Consider the following 25,777-nt stretch of genomic DNA (forward strand, 5'->3'; position numbering starts at 1 on the left):
TATCTTTGATCAAACATGTAAAGGAAAAAACATAAATTGAGTTTACTCCTCCTAGCAATCTTAGTAAATTGAACATAGCTAGGCCCTCTTCACTTTTTGAGCAAGACATGTTATTCACTGGAAGAAAAGATAAAAGCATGGAGATGTCTTGTCATTGATGTCAATACAATTCTTCCCTCTCTTGGTCATCTCAAAACTATCCCATTGAGATTACATCCTATGTTAGTTGTACTCAAGTTCATTTAAAATTATTATAAGCTTAAATTAATGTGCATACATAACACGAAGCCTAGTATTAAAAAGTAAATTAGGTGATCCTCTTTAATAACACAATAAATGAATTAGTTAGCGATAAATAATGATGAATTAGAATATATGACTAGTGGATTAATGAAATTAGATTTTAATAACTATAGATTTATAAGTGACAACATGATTTCCTAGTAAAGGTTTTGAAATTATAGAAATTTATTTTCTATATAATAGAAATTCACTTATTAGGGCAATATGAATGATGTGTCCTAGGCTTGCACTAACATGCATCTCATTACTAGATCACAAGATTAGAAAAATATAGAATAAAATATATAATATCAACTTCTAATATAATTTTGAGAAATCATTTCATTGATGGTATAGTGAAATTATTTCATATCCAGGATATAATTGTATTTATTGTGATTTCAATATACTAATTGTTTTATTGAGGATATATGTAATAATCCCTATTAGTTTTTTTTATTGAATTTTGTCATGGAAAGGATGACCCTTTTGGTGATCCAAGGAGTATGGCTGCACCAAGATTGTCAAATGAATATAAATCTTATATTGAGTCATTGTTATTGATGGGTGTGGAGGTTTCCACAATATGTGAGCAACATTATTTGGATCCTGGTCTTATGAAGTTAATGAATAAGAGGGACACATTTTCGCTAAGAAAAGATGTAATGAAAGCATGGAAAAGGGTGCATTCCTATAGATTCATGTCTTAGGTTTCACTTAAATCTAGGTAGGTCTGTATTTCCTATAGATTCATACTGACCTTGATCAAATCTTCAAAAACATTAATATTTTACATTCATATTTTTTTCATCCTTTGTTTTTCCATTTCATCATAAGTATTTATCTCTTATATTGAGGATACTATCATAATATCCAAATTGTGATAAAACATCTTCGTAGCATCCATTTCTTAGGTTGGATAGTTGCATACACCATCATAACATTTGCATACATATCCATCATCAAATATAGACTATCTTCATAAACATCTATTTTAAATTAAGTCTTCATTAACTTAACTCAAGATATAGGTTTGATCACCATCCATTTTGTTATCATCTTTTGATCTTGTCATTTTTTCATAAGTGTTGATAGGTTTAGAAAACCATTGTAGTATATGCCATTCTATTTTACAAATCATATTAGCTTTAGAATTTTCTAAATTCCATTAAGAATTAAACACATGGTTAATTTTTTGAAGTATGTCTAACATATGTATTAACTTCACCAAGTGGGCCCATACCTAGGATGATTTATTTTTTATATATGATATGCTTGACAATGGTGTTTATATGATTTTGATAAATTTAAAAATATATTTTTGTGGATATCAATATATAGATATAATGACATCTCTCTAGAACTTTTTATGTATTTAAATAACACATCTAGGCCCTCTAACAATATTCATATTATTTAGGATGGGTAGAAAGAATAAATGGGAATCACTTATCAAGCTAGACGTGCAAGACATCCCTAATCAAGGAAATTATTTTTCAAGTTATGAACTTGAATGGACACCTATTGGCAATGATAATAACTGACAAATAGACTTGTGTGCTGCTATCCCTCTTGAAATACTCACTCACTTTGTGAAAGGTGAAGGTTTATTAGGTGACACAGAAACAACTTTTATACAAAAAAAACACGAGGAGCATATTATGGAAGAACCTTCTGACCGTGCCACAAAGATGTATTCAAGGTTTTTCTTGTTTTTATAAATTAATTATGCCACCATTTTTTTTGTAATACCAATTAATATATATTTGTGTACATGTATAAATAGTTATCATTGTACATTTGGGCCTCAAGATGATAGAAATATAGATGAAAACAAGAATGTAAAAAAGAAAAGGGTTCAAAAGTTTGTTCAAAAAAGGGGTTGCCAAGCCCACTTTCTTGTTAGAGTTATGTATGGTAGACAAGATGTTGCTATCATTACATATAATGAGTATATCCATCAAGATGCTAGTGGTGAATTTTTTCATGGAAAGGATGACCCATCTAGTGATCCAAGGTGTACTTTTGCACCAAGGTTGTCAAGTGAGTGAAAATCATACATAGAATCCCTATTACTTATGGAAGTGAGGATTAATACTATATGTGAACAACGCTACTTAGATTTTGGTCTAAAAAAGTTGATGAATAAGAGAGACACATGTTTGTTGAAAAAGGATGTGTTAAATGCATGGAAAAGAGTGCGTTCACAACGTTCACAGAAAAATGAAGATGATTCAAAAAGTGTATTTTTGTGGCATGTGGAGGAGAAAGAAAAATTCTTCTATTATAAAACACCAAATAATGCGGAAAATATTCCATTTATTATAGGCATTCAGACACCATGGATGTGAGAAATGATGGTGAAACATTCACAAAACTCAATCATTGCAATGGACTCTACATTCTCAACAAATAAGTATTTCATAAGTAGAACGATGTTAATTTTATTTATGGACCTTGATTCAATTTTCTATCTAATTTATTCTAAAAATAATAATGTATCACTAATTTATGTATGTGTAGTATGAGTTGTATACATTGCTTGTATTTGATGAACATGAAGCCAGTGTACCTGTTGCATGGGCTATATCCTCAAGAAACAAAATTGAGGATATATGTGAATGGCTAATAGAGGTTTACAAAAGAGGGAAAACATATAAAGAAGATTGGCATGCATTCATAACAGATGATGCCACCGCTGAGATTGAAGCAATCAGGTTTATCAATCTTGCTTTATATTTTCAATAGTGTAATGGTTTTCTATTTCATTTACAAAAAAAAAATTTCTTACTTTTGAATAATAATTAGTTTTTCATTTAACATTCACTTTTGTGAGAATGCACTTGTTATTATCGGATTTTATAATGTAAATTGCAGATCAACCTTTAATTGTCGAGTACTTTTATGTATCTGGCATGTACGTAGAGCATGGTTAAAGAATGTGTATAGGTAAGTCAAGATTCAATTAAAGCATAGGAAATATCATATTCTTAAACATCGTATCCTAATATAATTACCATAATCTAGGTTTGTGAGTAACAAGGATGTTGGAACAAAAATATTTGAAAGATTGGGTGAAATAATGTATGGAATGAGTGACGATGCAAACATTGTCACTCATTTGATTAACAAATTCATAGAGGAGTTTAAAGAAGAGAAGAAGTTTATTGAGTATTTTCAGAAAACTTGGTGTCAAAATCAGAGATGCATTGGTAAGTCAATCAAAATATTATTATGTTTTATTTTCATTTACATCTTTTATAACTTTTTTATAGTGTAATCTATCATTTTTTTGTGTGTAGAGATGTGGGAAAAACATTTTCAAAGTTTCTATCATGCAAACCAAGAATCTAATGCAGCTATAGAGTCATACCATTTTCACATTAAGAGTCATTATTTAAGTGATCTTTCCAAGAAATGTACAAGGAGAATGGTTTGGCTAATTTATACACTTCTCCATAGGGTAGAACCATACTATAAAAATAAAAGATATCTTCAGTTATCTGGGTTCTTGACTAACTTCAAAAAGGAAATATATTATATAACTGCTTTAGAGAGATCAAAAGAAATAGTTGATACAGATTGTTATCCCCATCATCTTCTTTCTAATTCATATAAGGTAAGAAGCCAAACTGATCCAACAAAATGGTACCTCATTAGGAAATTTGGATTAAATTTAAATGTTTGCGATTGTCAATGGACAAAATGAGGAAATATGTGCAAACATGTGTTGAAAGTTTTAAATCTCTTAAAAAGAGACAACATAGACCAACAAGATCAAGTTGGTGGTAAGTTTCATTTGTGATTTAATTTTATTAGTTATTTCTAATGATTTCTTTTTCCAAACTAACTAAATTTAATTTATTAAATTGAAGAGGATGTTACTACATTAGTTGGTGCAAGTGATGAAGTTAGAGGGGGTGCTTGTCATGAAAATGGTATCATTGGTAATGTTAATATTCTTACAATTAAGTATTAAATAGTTTTATGTTTCTAAATATTAACTAATTATTATTTCAATTATAGATGGTTGCACACATCTAGAGGATCAAGATGTGCCTAGGGTTGTCATTGCCAAAGTTCAAAGCATTGGTAATTTTCAAAACCATCATTTTATAATGAAGTATTAGAATTCTAATAATATTTTAAAAATTAGTCATTATTATTTTTTTTATAGATGGCTGAAAATTATATAATACTTCCAATGATGACTTTCTATATTTAGTTGACTAAATTAATTTAATTTAATTTAATTACAAATGATGTTACTAGATTGGTTGATGGAAGTGATGAGGTTAGAGAAAGTTCTTGTCATGAAAATGGTACCATTGGTAATGTCAATATCCTTACAACCAATAATTTAATTATTTTATGTTTCAAAAAATTAACTAATTATTATTTCAATTATAGATGGTTGCATGCATCCAGAAGATCAAGATGTGCTTGGGGTTGTCATTATCGAAGGTTAAAGTATAGGTGAATTTCAAAACTATCGCTTTATAATGAAGAAGTAGAATCTTTAAACTAATTTTTAACTTAGTCAGTTTTATTTCTATTACAGATGGTTGGAAATCATCTAATACTTCCAACAATGAATTTCTAGATTCAGTTGACTACATAATTTCATTGCTTCAAAATTTACCAGCTAGAGAAGATGAACAAATAATGTTTAGTCAATGTGTTGGGAGATATAAAAAAGACATGTATGCAACTTTTTCTTCATCTTCCAAATTTGAAACAATTCCTGGCTTAGAAAAAACATCTATGAGATGAATATTACCATGGTTTAGTCCAAGTAAAATGCACAAACGTCATTTTACTCATCAAAAGCATAATGTCATAACTCAAAACCCAAATGAAAGAGCCAAGGAGCACAAAGCTTTTCAATTCCCCTCTATAGGATCTAGAAAGAAAAAGAAAAAGAAGGCCATTAATCGATCGGGCATAACAATACAACATGAAAGAGATATTATCATACAGAAAGATAAGTACATTTATTCAAAAGTATTTTTAGTAATTTATATAACAATAAATCTTTTCTATATATGATAAACATATCATTTGTAGGTTTGAACTACCAAGAAAGCATTTGTCGATGTCAATTACCTTTGTCCATTGATTTGAACCAAATGATTACAGGTGAAATAAAAGTTATATATGGTAATTATCTTAAATGATTATTATATTTCTTTGAAACTAACTAAATTAATTTTAATAAATTATAGATGATGTTTCTCCATTGGTGGATGAAACTGATGATATTAGAGTGAGTTTTTGTCATGAAAATGCAATCCAAGCTAGAAATGGTAATGACTTTAAACAAAATCACAATTTAATTAAGTTTTAATTCTTTTTCTTCTATATTGATTTTATATGATTCAATGTACTAAATATGCAATATTGTTGTAGTGCTAGATGGTGGACAAAACACTCAAGAAGATTTCTTACCCAAGACGACAACAACAATGGATGCAATGCAAGTTACCACTGGTAATAAAATAATGTGATCTATTTTCACAATTTTGGTGCCTTTAATGCATAAGTTATGTTTTGATTCTTTAAATGGGAATGTTATTTCATTTTTAAATGATCAATACAACAACCAAGACCATGCATTAACCTTTTCTCTTGATCTTAACCAAACAATAGCAATAAAAGACAATGCAAAGTGGAGATGGTAAGAAAATTTTGTATTCAAATTTCATTGATTCCAAGTCTTTCATTTAGAATTTAAAGTTATAACTAACTCGATTTATTTGTAGGTGTTGATGATATTTATATGGAGGATCATGACCAACATCTCTTTGGATAATCAAATGTTGACATGATATTTATATAGAAGATCATGGTCAACACATTTTTGGATATTATAGTAATATATTATAATTTGCATATTGACTCTTGAGTACTAAACTCTCTTTAATAGAGTGAAGACAACATAAATTTAGAATCTAGAATTCATTTGTTTTGAAAGTTTGACTCACCTCTTTTTAAATCTAAATTATGATCAACAATTTCTCTTGATATATATATATATATATATATATAGTGTTTAATCAAATAGAGTCACATTTCTTTGATTTGACAATTTTAGGAAAACCATTTAAAAATTCTTTAATGAGTTATTTATATATATCTTGAACTATATTTTTTATTAATTCAATTTAAATTCTATTCTATTATGTCATATAGTTTGCCACTTTTGTTTTTTGTTAAAATTGTTTTCGTGAAAGAAATTTAGGTGTTAACAAAAAAGATGACTAGACATTTAATTGTGCTAGACTTTATTCTAATGTCATTTTGACCATTAAAATACTTGTGGAAAAATTGAAACTTGGAATAGTCTTTGCAATTAATTATTTCTATATTTTTGCTATAATATATATAATGAATTTGTATAATGTTCAAGTAAAAATATATATCTAAATTTATGATTTGTTATTTTAATTATTTACCAATAAAGTCATGTAATGCTTGAAACATGGAGAGAAGAGAGAGTGTTCTTCATCTATTTTTTGTTAATATTTTTTTTGTCTAATATATGACTAATAAAAAGTAAAGTTTGTATATCGTATGATAAATATGATAAATATGCAAGAACTATTTTTTATTAGCTATATTTTTATCAAATATTTTTGTTGTAAATGATGTTATTAAGTAGTAACAATATAAAAGAAACAATAAGAAGTGAATTAGCTATATGAATGTATTATTTTATTATTATTACAATAAATAAGAAATAAGCTCATTCATTTACATAAATTTAATTTAATAAATATCTTCTAGTACATAATAAACTTAGAATTAAAATTAAATTTATATTTTAATATAGATTAGAAAAGAAATCTATAATGTCAATTCTTTAATTAGATTTTGATAATTACATTTTGAAAATTATTCTAAGATAAATAAAAATGTATTAAAATATTATATTATCTTATTTTATTTCAAAATTTCAAAATTTCAAATATTTTAAGTAAAAATCATGTAAAAATATATTTTATGAATACATTAAAGTTTCTTAGTTTATTTATAAATTTCTAGTTTAAGAAAATAATATATTAAAAGGAAAAATGTATAAGAAAAAAAATGATGTATCCGACATTTAGAGAATGAACTTAAACTAAATCGAATTAAATTTTATAAATTTTTTTTTTTTTTTATAAAAACATTATCATTCTACTCACCTAAATTATTTGACTATATATTTCTTGAGCGATCTCCACTTTTGTATAAGGCAAGAAATTCAATAGAATAACAATAATCAAACCATCATACCGAATTTGTTTTTTTTGACTTAATATTAGAGTAAACATTAATTAGTTGAATTTTAGATCAATGCTACTCTAAAGAGAAACAAAACTCATCCTCCATATTCTACACCTAAATTTCACTCACATCTAAATCCTTATGGGGATAGTTAATCAAAGTTGAAATAACTTTATTGACGTGGTTGCTGAAAACAGAGGGATAACAAAATTGATCAATTTAAAAAAATATTAAAATTAATATTACTTCAACTAAAGTTTGGATTAGTAATAACAATAACATTTTTCTCTACGTTTCCGAAGGATGCATAACATAACGATGTGTTTTATATTTATTGGTATTTTATGACAGTTTAAAATCATAAATTCGATTGAGGAAGGATGGTAGTTGGTTTTTGTGGCCAGTACTAGAGCAAAGGCAAAAAGAAATTGCTGATGTTGCTGGCAACTGACGGGTGACAGGAGGACAAATATGAAATCACCTTATTTCTGTGGTTAATATAGATAGATGTGACTCGTGATAGGAGGATGCAATGGGCATGGATGCACATGGCTATCCATTGCAACGGGCACTGGCTAGCCGGTGCAAATCTTCGGCTATTTAGCCAGTGCCAAAATGGTCATTATAAAGTTGTTTTTATACTCCTTTTTCATTCTCCCTCCAAACTGGCACACATTCCTTTGAGTCTTCCTTGGAATCATGTGCCCCTTGTTAGGTCAACATTTAACATGGGCTGCATTTTTTAGAAAAAAAAGTCTTTGTGCCTACGTAGGATGAGTGGACTAGTTAGTGTAGGCTTTGTTTAGATTAGGAGTTAGGTGAGTTAGTATACTAGTATGATTTTAGTGGTGTAGTATTTTTTTTTAAAGATCTGTCTTAATTAAAGTGTAGTATAGTTAAGTGTTAGGATATGTATTAGAATTTAAAGTTAGGTTTTGTATGTTAGTTTTAGATGTAATTTATTATCATTTCAGTTTTTATTTTATTTTATTTTTAATTTTATTTTTAAAAGAAAATTTCTCAATAAGTAATTGCCTTTTTTTAAAAATGGTATTAGTTGATTATGATTTCATAAAAAGAATTGGGTAGGTAGTTTGAAAAAGTAATGTACTTATGATAAATTAATTTTTTATATGTTTTAATTTATTCGAGTGTAGTATTGTTAGTAAGAGATAAAGTTAATTGGAAAGTAAATGGGATGGTAAAAAAAAAAGTGATTAAAGAATAGGTAGTGTAGATATTAGATAATACATATTGTCACAAAAATAATAATTCCAATTGCTAGTAAATAAGTGAATTAGATGTAATTAAATTTGATAGTCTATGGACTAAATTAGTAAAGTAATTTTAAATTAATTGTTAGTAGTTTTAAATTAGATTAATTGTTAATAAATTAGTTGGTTGTAAAAGTAAAGTAATTTAGTTTGCATGTATGATTAATAAGTTAGTAAATTTAATAAGCTAAGCTTGTTATAGTTTTGCATCGCTTGTAAGTATAATGAAAGTTAGTTAGCATGCATATTTTAAAAAGAAAACATAGTAAAAATAAAATAAAAATTAAGATAATGGTTGATTAGTAAATTGGTTTATTTAAATTGAAAAAAAAATTGGTTAGTATTTACTTGTTAGTAAATTAGTAAGTTAATGCATGTAATTAATTTTATAAGTGGATTTATTTTATTGGATGGTAAGTGTAATTATCTAGTTAGTAAACAAGTGAATTAATTGACTTAGTGAACTAAGTTGGTAAGTGTAGGTTAGTAATTTAGTGATTATTTTAATTTAACTTCTATAATTAATATATTACATAACATATATCCTTTTATATTTATTAATTAAAAGAGATGTTGGGTAATATAAAGTATTCCATGATTCATAAGATACTTTATTTTATTTAATATATAATTTGAATTACATACAATATATCATTTTATATATATTCCAACTTATTATAGCTATGTAGGAACATTGTGAATTCATTATGTGTATCTTATTACAATTTTACTGTGTGGATTATTTAAGACATTAAACAATAAAACATTTTAACCCGATACTTTTATGGCCTATTAAGCTTACTAAAGAATGTCTTCACAAATGACATGTGAATTATAATGAAATGTAAAATTGAATTTGATGATATGTTTAAACCTAGATATTGAAAATGAAACCTCCCATTGTGCATTAGCCTCATCATTAGACTATCACCCATATTGGAATGTCTTAACTTTGAACCTTTAACCTAAACACTTTGTAACCAAGTTAGACAACCTCAAAAATTGTAAACATGGTTGATCGTTAACAAAATTGTACCTCATTAAAAAAAAATTGTGTGTACAACATAGTCTTACCTTTAAAAAAGAAAAAAATTATTGTTGTGTTTTTGCCCCATTATTTGGGCATGACACTTACTAACTATTAGCTTCTCTCATTCTCACACCAACTCCTAACCTCTCTCTCTCTCTCTCTCTCTCCTATTCCCCTCCCCCCTCTCTCTCTCTCACAAACCCACACACACACATATTTCCTTGTCTCTCTTATTATCTCTATCCTATCCTTCCACCTCTCTTTCCCTCCCTCTCCCCATCTTATTTTCCCCTCCCTCTCTCTCCATATATCTCACTCTCTCCATCCTATCACCCCCCCCCCCCCCCCCCCCTCTCTCTCTCTCTCTCTCTCTCTCTCTCTCTCCCCATCATAATGCATTCTCTCCATATTTCTCATTCTCTCTATCCATGTACAATCCTCTCTCTCTCTCTCTCTCTTTGTGATCCCTAATCCCTAACCCCCCCCCCTCTCTCTCTCCCTAACCTCTAATCCTTGAAATGGGAATTTCATGTAGAGAGAGAGAGATAGAGAAAGAGAGAGTAGGGGATAGGATTAGAGAGTGAGAGAGAGTGAGAGAGAGATGAAGTAATGGAGAGAGAGAGAGAGAGAGAGAGAGAGAGAGAGAGAGAGAGAGAGAGAGAGAGAGAGAGAGAGGATGAGGAGAGAGGATATGATAAAAGAGAGTGAAATAGAGATGGAGAGAGTGAGAGAGATGAAGTGATGGATAGAGCAGGACATGAGAGAGAAAGATTAGGGAATATGATGGAGAGAGTGAGAGAGATGAAGTGATGGATAGAGAGGGACATGAGAGAGAAAGATTAGGGAATATGATGGAGAGAGAGAGAGGGAGGGTGTGTGTGTGTGTGAGAGAGAGGCTTAGGGATTAGTTGGTGAGAGACAATGCGTAAGGGTAACAAGTTAGAGAGAGAGAGAGAGAGAGAGAGAGAGAGAGAGAGAGAGAGAGAGAGAGAGAGGTTATTAGTTAGTCAAAGAATGTGAGAGCTTAGGAAAAGTAAGAGATATATCATAGAATTTATTTATATAGTGAGTGATTGTGTGTATGTGTTTTAGAGAGAGAGAATTAGCACTATGTTAGAATTTGTGTTTACCTATTGATTATGCATTTGGAAAATAATGACTACCTATTTTAGATTATGCTCGATTCAAATTGATGGAAAATAAAATTTTCATGGCATAAGATTGATTTATCTACATCATGTTTTAGATCTCTTCAATATCTTTTCAATACATTTTGAACATAATCAATTGGACTCTGTATGTGAAAGTTATGACCTTCAGATTAAAGCCTACTTTTAGTTCTTCAAAACTTGATCAAGTTTTGAATGCAATTTTTCATTTCATAACCCAATTGGGTTATTTGAATCCTAGAAACTTGACCAGGTTATGGCTTGGTGATATCATAGGGAAATGACCCAAAGGCTTGGGTGTTTTCCCTCCAATTTTTTCCTTTAGACATTTTTCATCTTCTAAATTGAATTCTCATCTTTGCCTTCATTAAGTTTTCTAATGGTAAAGTGGGTACTACTAACATCACCACCATAATCTTACACATCTTCTTAGCTTTCTAACCATGTAAATTTTTATTTTTTTGGACAACATTAACATTGTAAACTTTAATTACTTTTACTAATGCCTTGACATTCCTCACAAAGATGTCTATGATTCTTTTAATAATTTTTTATATACTTAACCAAATTCAAAATAAATTATATATTACTATTGTATGCATGATTCTATACACTTTTTTTATTACAAAAATCATTTTTAGTTATTTTGATGCAAGTTATGCTTAGCACATAAATAGATACAAAAATTTCAGGATGTAGTCAGTTCAATAATTCATAATAAAAAAAATACTCATCATAAAATTACAAAAAATACACAACTTCTAGATATGACTTTTAACTATCATCCTACCAAAGGGATATGCAAGATACTAAATATAACTTGATATTTTGTATTATACATGAGAACAACTATGCTATATTTTCTAAAAAAATTAGGGACTATTTTTCATGTGTGTAGGGTTTGACACATTTAATCTTATCCATTTTGTAAAAACTCTAGTAGTTTAGAAAGTAGATTTAAAGTACTACAATTTATATGTTTTATACATCTTGTCATTTTTAGTGGATGACCCTCAAATGTCTCGTCCAAGTTCAGGTTTACCTATTTTCAGAAAAAAAAAAAAAGGTGTCCACTTATAACCCCTTTTTGTACACCATCTTGGAGCACTCACCCTCCCAACTCGGTGATTTAAAGCAATATCTCATTAAGCCAAGTTTTGAAGTCAACAAAACTAGGCAAGTTTAACTTGAATAACCAGATCACTAGAATCACCTAGTTCACAATGATTCTAGGATCTTTGGTTTGGATAGAGGGAGGGGATTGTGAGGCTAAAATAATTTTTTGTGGAAATCTTGTAATCTACTGAATGAGCTCTTGTCCATGAAGTTGAATAAAAGGTGTGGCTACGAGTTTTCTTCATCAGAGATTTATGAAGGAGATAATGAAATTTGATACATTCCTACAAATGAACATATAGGAGACATCCTAACAAAGGCTTTGGTGAAGAATATTTTGTATTTTACAAGGATAAAATGGATGTCGTGCAAAACACCTTCCTCACAAAGGAGTGTTGAGTTTTATTTTATATTTAGGAAGGTGGAGAGGGGTTTCTTAAAAGTAACTTGAGCTAGATATTTAGCAACAATTTTTTTTTTTATTCTTTAATAGATTATTTCTAAGTTCATGAGGTTGTCTAAAATTGGAGTGATTTTATATATTTAATTATTGAAGCAAACTTGTATTGGATTGTTCAAAATAAATTTGGCTATTTTATTGAATGGAAGCTCCAAGATTTGTATGTTTTTCCACACACTAAGGTTTCTTGGGTATATTTATGTAATATTTTTTTATTGGCTTATATTGTTCTTTTTTCATTTTCTATTACTTGTTATTAATTTATCCAAAGTGTGAATTGTTATCATCAAAGAGAGTTTCTATTTTATGAATTTATTGTGCAATTGATCTATAACTAAATTATGAGAATTTAACACCAATGCTAACATCTTAGCATTCTTAAGCCATTTCTTACTAGTGATAAAAAAAATGACATTCTTTGTGTGGGTGAAAAGAAAAGAAAAGAAAATACGAAATTTGTAGTCATAAGGAATTGGGTCCCTTCAATCCCAGATCTCACCAAAAGATCAACTTTCTAAGCCATGAGTAGAACACCATGGAAATGTCCAAGGATTCACCATTTAAAGTGATTTTAATATGACTGATTCCAAAATTAGATGAATGCATTTGAAAGGTAACCCTTCCAAGTTATGCCAACATGATATTTATTATTTATGTTCCAATTCAATTTTGCACATACTTAGCATAATGAACTAGAAAGATCTATTTTTTGAATAGTTAAAAGAATGATAGAAAAATACAGCACATCAGATCATATTTTGTTTTGTTAATTTTATTTATAGTGCAAGGATGAATTGCAATTCCTAATGAGCTAACATTTGAAAAATAAGACCTTTGGCATTAGAAAAAAGATGCATTGAGAAAATGATTCACAATAAAAGCTAGGCTTGGGAGATACCTTCCTAACATTCCCCTAGTAAAAACAAGAGTGACTCCAAGAATACCTCAAAATTTTCATATTGCACCAATTCAATGCTATTTAAGGAAAATTAGTAGCTATCATAAGCAACAAGGGGCATTGAAAAATGACCATAAAGTATCAACTTTTATAATATTCAATAAAATACCATGTCATCAAAAAGTGGAAATAGGAAATTTCACATAAGCAAAGAAGAAATAAATCAATATATGATAGATCACATGCTTGATATTCTTGTTAATGTTGTAGCTTTAGTAAGATTGAATTGACATGGAGATAATCCTTTTATGGTTATTGGCTAATCATTAAATTAGACTATATATATATATATATATATATATATATATATATATATATATATATATATATATATATATATATATATATATATATATATATATATATATATATATATATATATATATATATATATATATATATATATATATATATATATATATATATATATATATATATATATATATATATAGGTATGTTTATATTATTGTTAATATTATCTAATTGATTATTAACTTATGAATTACCATAGAGACATTTCACCTGTACTCATATATATAAACATTCAAATCTACACTTAGAACACAAAAAATAATCATTAGTGTTATTACATTTGTAGAGATCCTTTCCCTCAACATTGAATCAAAGCTACACTGTGAATTATAGGAAGCAACTTGCTTTGCATGAACTCTTCATTACAAATCAAAATATCAAGAGTGTCTCTATGTTGAAAACTTGTCATTGATGTAAAAATCAATAAGGTATAGGTAGGCACCAATAAACACAATACATAGAGCTACAATGATGATCTGAATATGTTCAACATTAAAGATAAAGAAGGCTGTAGAAAACTATATACAGTAAACACATTAAATAATGCATAATATATTCAATGTTCAAATAGAAATACAACAATAGATAATATTGTTTTAACTTTAAAAGGATTTCCTTTCCCATAAATAATATCGAATGATTTTTAACACCTGAAATAATTTATCTTATTCCCATGGTCACATATTGGCTCCTATGAAGAAATTTTTTTATCTTTGACCATTTCAAACCTATATAACATTTATTGTGTTGTTTATACCCCTCTCATTGATTTGTTCCTTTCTAAAAATCCATTCACCATGCAAAAATAACACCTTAAATGCATTGTAGGAGTACTAGTGAATTTCACAATTCCAAATATTCATTTTCCAAGTTGAATATGTACTCATAGTGTGTTTGGGCCTACATTATGGATTCATCATATTCGACACTCCTTCACTCTTTGCAATATGTGCCCTAGGCATGCGTGAAACAGTGTCATGGATTTTTTTTCAAACACCTTCCTCATTCAATGCCAATATACATTGGTGGTGGACTAGAAACATTTATGGCTTATGGTTGGGTCCCATGGGCACCGGCTTCCTTAAAAATAGAGTAGGTCCTACTGAGATTTTATAGGGATATTTAAAAGGGAAGCAGTCCTATGGATTTATAAGTGAATCTGCTTCAAAAAAAAAAGATACTAAATTTAAGGAAGTTATTTGTCTCATGAATTTTTAAAAATAAAAAATAAAATTATTCATAAATTTGTTTGGTGTAAATTCATTTTGGTGGGAAAATGAAGTCTAGATTGTTGACAAATGGAAAAATTACTTCCCTCAACTGTTAGGGCTAAATCCAACCCCACCCCTTCTTCACCTATTCAAATTGAAAGGGCTAAAAATTTAGGGCTCCTATTTTTTAGTAAAAGATTCTAATTAGACCTTTAGTCCCCCTGAAAAATTATCATGGAGTCACCCACTCCACAAAAGTAGAGCCAAAACTCCTCCCATGGGACCCCTTCCTTACTAGTGGACTCTTTCTCTCACTTTGTGCATTCCCCGACTATTGTGGATTAGTGCTTAGGTTGCATTTGGGGATTGAGATGGATGGTTTTTGAAGTCAATGAAATAATGAATTCATCACCATTTTATAGAGCCCACCTATATCCCTGTGAAGAGTTTCTCCCTTCCAGTGAATGAAACTTTGTGCATAGTCGTGCACTGGTAAGGGATTTTATTATTTTGTTTGCATCCCAATTTGGGGTAGCATTTGCATGGGAGACAATATGGGAAAATTTCAAACTCTACCAATTTTTCTATGATTTTCAATAATAGTGCCATCTTGTCCAACAAGACACATCAAAACATTAATAATCATGCCCTCTACATCAACATTTGATTCCAAAATAAAACTACTAACATCTGACAATATTCTTTGTCACATTTGAATACATCCCAATATAGCTATAGTGAAAGCCAAAAGATGTAGAAATATTAGTTGTTGCAACTCCTTAAAACCTTTGGTCATTTGCAACTTTGAGTGTCCATCTATGGTCTCACTAATTTTGTATTTTGTTACTATCTTGATCGCCAATATCAATTATATAAAGTTACATATCCCCTCTAGGGGTAATCTTGGAACCTCTGGGTAGGTTTTTGTATCAAAAATTGTTGGGGTGAATTAATCATGTTTGAGTATATTGTTATTCCTAATGGTACTAATAATCAATTCGTAGCCTTGGTGTTGTATCATGGCTTGCTTTTAGCTCTTTCACATAATATCTCTTATTTGCATATTAAGGGAGATTCAATGGCATTAATTAAAGCCCTTCAAAATCATTGGTGCCAGAGTTGGAAATTAAACTATATTATGCAATGCTCTTTTTCATTGATGGATAAATTCTCTTACTATGTGTTCTCCCATACATATCAGAAAGGGAATATAACATCAGTTTATCTTTGCCAACATGGCAATTAATTTGATCCCAGCAAGGATTTTATCCAATTCTGATTGCAAGACTAAATTTCTTGAATTTTTTATCACATTGAGTATGACAGGTTTTCTAACATGGCATTGATTTGATCTTTTATGGTGACCACTTTTCCTACCATACATGCAAAATTGAGGGGTCTCAAAGGGACAATTTTAATTATCCTTTCAAGTCATTTGAATATCTGCAACAATGTAATATTGCTATCTTCACCCCTACTCTTCAGAAAACATGAGTAATGGCTTTAAAAGGATTTAATTTTTTTCCTTCTACCACCTTAGTTATGTCTTAAGGTATTTAGGAACATATAATAAAATAATCAAGATGGGCATGGAGGTTAATAAAAATGATGTGGATTTTGTGGTCTCTATTATTTTCTTAGGTTCAAGTCTCCTAGAAGATTGATACTCTATGCCATATTATGGGTCGTGGATGAATTTTATGCACCTAAGATGATACTTTTTTGTTTGTTGATGCTACTTTTTGAAATATTCTACTAGAAAAATTCTTGCATTTTTATTCATTGCAAGTGTTTTTTTTCTCAATGAACTCTGTAGTGCAATGTATCATTAGCTTGAGGCCAATATACCTATAGAGTTGACATTGAAAATACCCAGTATTTCTCAATCTCTTTCTTGGAAGTGGAAACCTATGTTGCATGGAACATGCCACTATTTTGAAGGAGGTCCTTCAAAATAGAAGGCATTGGTTGCATTGATTCCATTAAAAGGATTTAATTTTTTCCCTTCTACCACCTTAGTTATGTCTTAAGGTATTTAGGACCATATAATACAATAATCAAGATGGGCATGGAGGTTAATAAAATTGATGTGGATTTTGTGGTCTCTATTATTTTCTTAGGTTCAAGTCTCCTAGAAGATTGATACCCTATGCCATATTATGGGTTGTGGATTAATTTTTTGCACCTAAGATGATACTTTGTTGTTTGTTGATTCTATGTTTTGAAATATTCTACTAGAAAAATTCTTGCATTTTTATTTATTGCAAGTGTTTTTTTCCAATGAACTCTGTAGTGTAATGTATCATTAGCTTTAGGTCAATATACCTATAGAGTTGACATTGAAAATGCCCAGTATTTCTCAATCTCTTTCTTGGAAGTGGAAACTTGTGTTGCATGGAACATGCCACTATTTTGAAGGAGGTCTTTCAAATAGAGAAGACACTAGTCACATTGATTCCCTATTCTCAAGCAAAAAAACTACCAATCTTGTATTTTTTCTAGTGTTTTAGGTCTTATACCTGAGACTAGAAAGTTCATGTTAGATAGTGTGGAGGAGTATGTTAAATAGGTTCTAAGAAACATGGGAGAGATCTAGAAAGAAAGTGGTACAAGCTATTATTCATTTGTCAAAATAACCATTATTTTAGCAAATCTAAATGATTTCAATAAAGTAAATGAGACTTATGTAAAGTATTTTTCAGTAAAAAAAGTATAACTTAAAATTTTTCTTAGCAACCAGGTTAATGTTGCATGATAGGAAGAGGGTGCCGAGTGACCTTGATATGCTAAGGAAACTGAGTGAAGGTTTCTTGGTAGTAGTGTATGCTGAGTTGCTTGGCAATAATGGGAGCTAAGTAACTTGGTCACTAGAGGGAGAGCTTAGTACTTGAAGGAAACACAATGCCAAGTGAACTTGATAGATGAAGTGATCGAGTGAGCTAGGTAAGCACAATAGAGGAGCTTGGTGGACTCAATAGGCATACCATAGGAAAAGTTGACTGAGTTGCTAGGAAGAGAGCTCGGTTAAAGAGTGAACTGAGAAAGTTAACTAAAGAATTGTAGTCTTATCTTTTCCACCATTAAAACAAAAGAATAAAGATAGAGAGCTTGCAACTCTAATCTTCTCAAATACTTAATGCAATATGCATAATAAATATAAAGGAGAGAACAAAGAGCCAAAAAAATTGGATCAACTAGTATGTCTACTTTCTTACTTTCTATTCATAAACAAATTTAATTGAATACAAATCTGTGAGCATAGGGCTTCAACAAGAAACAAAATTCTTTATCCTATAACTTCTACTTGAAATGTAAACTTACAACACTACATGGTTACATACAATAACACTTCGAGTAATAACTACTTTACATGACAAACAAAAATGAACTTACAAAGAGAAAACTAATCATGTGTTGCTACAACTCTGATCCTTTGTTGTTCTGTAATGTCCCCTTTTTAGCTATACCTCTAGTTGCTCTCAGTTCCAACTTAAAGACTTCAAATCTTCATTTCATATTTGGAATTATATGAACTTTGTAATTATCTCTAATGAAATTCCAATCTTTTAAATAATATACATGTATATATTTGATAATTTCTTTGTGAGATAAATTATAAATTGAAAACTCTCCTAATATTCTTCTCTCATTAATGGTTGAGCCTACTTCAATATTTCTCCCGTATCCACTAAATTGAAACAATAATAATGGATTGGATTATTATAAAATGTGAAACTTGAAAAAAAGTTGGCTTTACGTATTTATGGGTCTGACGCTACTATGTACTTCTGGGCTCCTTCTTTGAATCCACATCCCGGTCTTGAGTAGAGAGTTTTTCGTCCTTCATACCCTTAATGCTAATCCAGTTCCAATTGCAATTATCAGCAGATGTTCTACGATGATGGTCTGATATATTCCCATCCTCCAATGTCATTTCCTGTATCACCTTAATGGGTGAGTGGTGTAATACAGTCTTATTTTCAACGCAGAATATCCGCTATGTGCCCTTTGCACTTCCTCCCACGTCTTTCAATGTGATTCCACAGTAGACCTTGCTCAACGTAGTTTTATTAATGTGTATCTCCTACTGTATTTTCTCCTCCAATGCAATATCTTGTTTTGACTGCTCTGTTGGAACGTTGTTCACCTGCTATATATCCTTTGTATGGTTCTATACTCTTCTTTTTATATTCCTTCCTCCAATCTAATGTGATGCATCCCTCTTTGCATGAGCGGTGGGTACCTTTAGGTTTATTTGTTTGTGTATTGGTTATAATAGTAATATTAGTATCATTAAATATATTTTCTTTATTTATAATATTTACTTCTTCATATGTTATTTATTTCTTTATATTTGTATCACAATGATATATTATAATATTATTCTTGGATGTATTCATCTCATAATATACATTATAAATTTATTATTATTTATTTGATATTATTTATAATTAATATATTTATTTGTTATTTATTATATGGCTCATAGATTATATATATTATCTTTATATAAATTGCATTAACTATATCAAAATATATGTATTAAATGATCTTGTATTTATCTATTATTATTACTTAACTCTTAAAAATCTTTTCCATAACTAGGGACATCACATGTTCCTTCTTCTCTGTAAACTCTATCTGGATAATTATTTTCTCATCTGTTCTAATTTGTTGATCTTCCCTCTAGATATCAAATGAATGAGCTTCATTCCCTTTTGTCTTGCATCAAATATTTTCTCTCTCTTTTCTAGATTTCAAACTCACCTACTAAGTTTAGGTGTATTAGGCAGGTAGGTGGACATGTGGCTCTAGGAAAAAATTGACCATTTTAGATTTACAACACTCCCCCTTTTTTCCTAAGCCCTATGAACAAAGATCACTGTTGATCCAAATCAACTACAACAAGACTCTTTCTTAGGTGTAAAAACTTGCTATGCCCAAAGACTTAGTGACTAACTATTGCTCAAACTTACAAAATTCTATTCTAATGTACCAACTATCTAATGAAGTGGTATCTGATTTCTATGTAGTTGCTTCTCCCATGGAAGACTAGATTCTTAGACAATGCAATTGAGGAAATATTTTCACAAAAGATTGTGGTTCCATCCTCTTGCCTTTCATTCAAGTCTATCAAGATACTCCTTAACCAAATAGCTTGACATGTTTTTGCATTTGTTGTTATGTATTCAACCTCAGCTGTAGATTGAGAAACAATAGGTTGCTTCTTGGATGCCCATGAAATTGCACCTGAGCCCATATGAAACATGTATCTAGAAGTGCTTTTCCCATCATCTAAGCTTCCAACCCAATTAGTATTAGTGTAACCAACCAACTTGAAATCATTATATGTAGTATACAAAATTCCAAATCCCTTGGTACCATTGAGATACCTTAGGATCATCTTTCCTACTTGCCAATGGGAATCCTTTGGTGTTTCAATAAATCTAGAAATTAGACTTACTAGATGCATCATGTTAGGTCGAGTTACATCAAATACATCAGACTTCTTGTCATGCCCAAAATATAGGGCAAAAATACACACCAATTTTTTTTTTAAAGTTAATAATTAAAATACTCTAAGTTTGAAATGTTTGTGTTCATAGTTAAAGTATAGGTTCTCTACTTTACATCTTGAGTTTATAAACTTGAGGAGGAATAAATCATTAAATTTATACTCTCATTATAAAATTGATATTGACATTTGTTTCATTATTACATAATTTTAACAATATATATTTAAAAATTTTGGATAATAATTTTAATGAGTATGAGTCTAATTAAACAGAAATTTCTTAATCGAGAACCGATTTAAAGAAATATCAGATCTAGACATACACATATTTATATTTAATTTAAATTGATTTAATTAAAATCTAAATTTAACAATTACTAACAAACTTCTCTATCAATACTAACTTAAAAAAAATAAGGTCATGGCTAACACTAAGTACACTAAAAATTTTAAATGTATTAATTAAATTTACTATTTAGTTTAAAACTAATTTCCAATTTTACCTTGCAAATCTAAACACTTATAATGAATACTATTGAATAATTCAACTATCTTAAATTAAAAAATTTGCACAAATAAAACATACTAACACTAATATATTAACAAAAATCTAAATTAACTACATACTTAATACTAATAAATCATAACTAAACTAAACTAACTATACTTACTAAAACTAAATACATTTAAAATTTAAGATTTATTCTAAAATAACAATAACATTAACAATATAACTAAAATTGAATAAATCAAAATCTAAACTAAATCTCATTAATAAAACCTTACTAACTTAAACTAAGACTACTACATATATATTAAAATTAAAAACCTTTAAAAAAAATAACAACTAAATTAACATTAAATTTATTAAGATTTTAAAATTCTAATACTTACTAACAATAAAAAGAAAAAAATAAACATATATATACTTAATAAACTCTTAACTAGCAATCAATATTCAACTATAAAACAATTTAATCATTTAAACATTAATCTTAATCAAATTTAAAACTTTAAATAAAAACAAAACTATCAAAATTTAACTATCATAAGTTTAAAGCTTTACAAATAAAACATATAAACTTACCTAGACACTAATCTAAACTAAATTCAATATAAGCTAACTAAAATGACAAAACAATAGTAAACTATCCCATCCTAAATCCCTAACACTAACTCACCTACTCACCCATCTAATCCCATGTGCTTTTCCAAGCACTAACCAAGGATATGGCACTCTGTCCCAAACATGCTAAGCGTAGACCCAAACCACACTATCTTAGAAATAAACTTTACTAAGCCCTACTAATCCTACACTCACGCTACTCCCCATGACCCCCACTTACTGCACGCTACTTGAAGCTCCCTAGACCTGGTACATTGGTACCCCAGACCTGGTATGCTATCCAAGACTAGTGTGGTAGTGGAAGATCAGGTGCCATGAAGAGAAAGGTAAAGTGCTTCACACTCAAGCCCCAAACATCAACTTAAATGCCCCTCCAAACAAACTACCTCCCTAGCCATGCATGGTCTAAGTGAGCCTGTGAAAATCTAGGAAGTACGAGGGGGGAGGGGTGGGGGGGCGGTGGGGTTACTATATGTATTTAATTCATTGACTAAAATACACAAGTGCAGGTCTGCCCATCGACTAAACTGGCATCAAGGAATGATTGGGTAGGGAAAAAAAAGTTATCACAAGAGATTAGTTGGTGAGTTTTATTGGGATAAGTTAAAATGGAGTTAGTCTAGACAAGAGGCCTTAGAAAACAAGGTCAACTGTAGTTCCATTAATTTTGCCCACTTAAATGTTGTCTGGACCAAGCACTCTGCCCTCGCATCAAACCTGCACCCAACCCGGGGAGAGAAAGAGGGAGAAGTCTCCTATCTTTGAATGGTATAAATGAGGACTTAGACCCCATACGACATGTCAGCTTGCCACCCACGTGATCCTAGATTTGGGTTAGGAGTTAAATAAAATTCTTTTGCCATGATTTCTTTCAAGGAAACTTATTGCTAAAAGTTTTATTGGTGAAGTCTTTGGGTAGGAGTATGTGTGTGTGTGTGTGTGTGTATATATATTTCATTTATATATTCTTTTTGATTTAAACAATGAGTTTCAAGAGCATTTTTAAGGAATATTCTCTGTGGTCTATTGAGAATTAATTTTGTCTCCCCATACAGATTCCAGAGAGACATTTTGCTCCTGGAGATACACTTTTTTTTTTCAATTCCTTCTCAAATTTGCATCTCTTTTTTTTTTATACATTTCAATACAAGGGTATATATTTTTTGGTAAATTTATGTTCTTCAATTAATCTTGTAACAAGGGTGTAGGCCTTCCTATTCAATTTGGATCTATCATTTGCATATCTTAACAAGATGATTGAACAATTTGTTTTATCCACAATGAGAGATTTATTATATTTCCTAATACAAATGATATTTGGTTGTAAGTTCAACATGATGAATACCTTACTTAACATGAATAAACTTGAACATTGCATAATTGAACATCACCATGTGATCTATTCCACATTTCACATATCCATAAACTGAAATAACATAAGATATAATGCAAGGGGTTTCTCAATATTTTCTTTTCTATTAATCAACCTGGTTCAAGGCTTCATCAGGAAAGAACTAGTAAGAAAACCCAACCTCATTGCAAAATACATCAAAGTTTAAATACATTTTTACATAATGTTGCAATTTAAAAGAAATCTCTTCTAGGTCCTTCACAAGTGAATTCTTCCAATACCTTCAAAACCTCAAGGAAAATAAGGAGAAGACAAGAGCTGACCTGGGGTAAAACATCACAACATCAAGAACAATTCAAGCATACACCCCAATCTAGTTTTATGCAATAGGTCTAAGCATAGAACCTAACTAGGGAGAAGGTGGATTTTTCCAATGGGAGATGTCAATCACCATACCATAACATAGCCCTTTCGAGGCTAAAACTTCAAGAACTTCCATTCTTCTACAAGGCCCTTTCGAGGCTATTACCACAAAGATTTTCATTCCTTTCCATATCAATAATTCACAATATCAAACAAGTTATGTGATGACAAGTAGGGGCCCATACTCCCTACCCTCTTTCCCTCCTCTCACCATGAGAGGAGACTCTACACCATTGAGGTCCAACTAAGGCCCTTCCCTTGTATATGGCCACTTCTTCCCTATCCAAGGGTGAGTAATGCCAAAACAATCCCCATGAAATCCTCTCCAAACAAAACATCAAGACAAGCATAAGAATAACATCAAGAACAAGTTAAAATCCCTCCAGATCAATCCCAACACACAAGCAAGAAAAACAAAGAACAAAAAAATGCCTTATGCATGATTCAAGCATGAAAAACATGAAGAACAAATGAAAGGAGTGAAGAACTCCTACCTTCACAAAAGTTATGAAAAATGGTTTCAATCTTCAAACTTTTCCCAAAACTAGAGATTGGGTAACAACCCCAAAACTACTCCAAATTGCCTCTAAGTATGATCCTTAACTCAACTAGACTTCAACTAACCTCAAGATGGAGTTTTGAGTCACCAACTCAAGTAGGAGACAATCAATTTTTGCAATCAACCAAAAATAGGGTTTTTGAGTGACCCTAACAGTCAAACAAAGAGACTAAGGGGTTGGAAAGTGCTCCCCACCCATGTCCTTACCCCTAGGGTACTTAAATTTAATGTTTTTAAACCTTAAAGACTAAATAGGAAACAAAAAAAAGCTAGGAGAACAATAAGACAATCTAACAACCTTCAAAGAAAGACAATGCAAAGATAGCACAAATTAACAAGGGGTTTTAGTTCCTTCTTTCCATTGGGTTTCCCAGCTAAAGTTCTTACACACTCATTGCACACATCAGGTGTTCAAGAAACACATGTGTATATATATATATGTAAGAATATGTATCAATAAATTCATGTAAATTAAAACATCCATTTTTCTACAAATCAATTGTTTATCTCATTCTATTCATTAAAATTGGAAAAATCAAAGTGTTAGTTCTGCATTCATTCACTTCATCATCGTACGTGTTCATAAAGCATTAAATGATGAAATAAAATATTTGAAAGTAAAGCATCCCACATCATAAATAGCATAATAATGTTCAGTGCATCAAATAATGTTCTGACATATCGATTCATAAGTATCAAAATAATAAGGTATCAACTAAGCTACGATGGGTCAGGGCGAAGCCTCACACTTCCAACCATACTCTTCTATAATGTTGGATATACACTTTTGTTGAAATCTTCCTTGCTCAATTTTAGGCCTACTATTGTTGATGTCAAGGTTGTCATGTTGTTCTTCATTTTGAATCTCTCCAAGATCTAATTTACATACTTTTCTTGACAGATGTCATCATGCATTTTTTTACTTCTATGCATAGAAAATACTTCAAGAGACCTAGGTCTCTGATTTCAAATTCATTCTTCATGGACTCTTTGAACTCACCAATTAGGAAACTATCATTTCTAGTGAAGATTAAGTCATCTACATACAAGACAAAAATTAATACCTTACCATTTGTTGCCTTGATGTAAGATGTGGTCTCACCATCACTTTTGCTAAAGCCATTGCTCATTAGGTATGAGTCAATCCTACTATACCATGTTCATGAAGCTTGCTTGAGCCCATATAGAGATCTCTTTGATCTATAAACCTTATGTTCTTCACCTGAGACTTCATAACTAGGTGGCTGCTCAACATATACCTCTTCTTTCAATACACCATTCAAGAATGCGAACTTCACATCCATTTGAAATACCTTCCATTTGTATTGGGCTACAATTGCTATGACAACACACACAGTTTTCATTCTTACAACTGGGGCATATGTCTCATCATAATCTTAGCCATACTGCTACTTGTACTCCTTAAACACTAATTATGCCTTATGCCTATCTATTTTTCCTTCAGCATTGTACTTGGTCTTGTAAACCCATTTCACCCCAATTAATTGTTTCTTGGGAGGCAAAGTAGTTAACTCTCATGTCTTATTTCTTTCAATAGCATCTATTTCCTCATCCATGGCAATATTCAATTTCTTCTCCTTCATAGCTTCTTCAAAGTAGATTGAGACTATCAAAAAATAATGCAAAATTGACACTCTCATCAAATTATTCATCATACCTTTCTTCTTGGTATATCTCCCTTAGACTCTTTGTCTTTCTTGG

This window comes from Cupressus sempervirens, chromosome 11, assembly GCF_028749045.1.
Source record: "Cupressus sempervirens isolate cs-2001-9-10 chromosome 11, ASM2874904v1, whole genome shotgun sequence".
Taxonomy (NCBI): domain Eukaryota; kingdom Viridiplantae; phylum Streptophyta; class Pinopsida; order Cupressales; family Cupressaceae; genus Cupressus; species Cupressus sempervirens.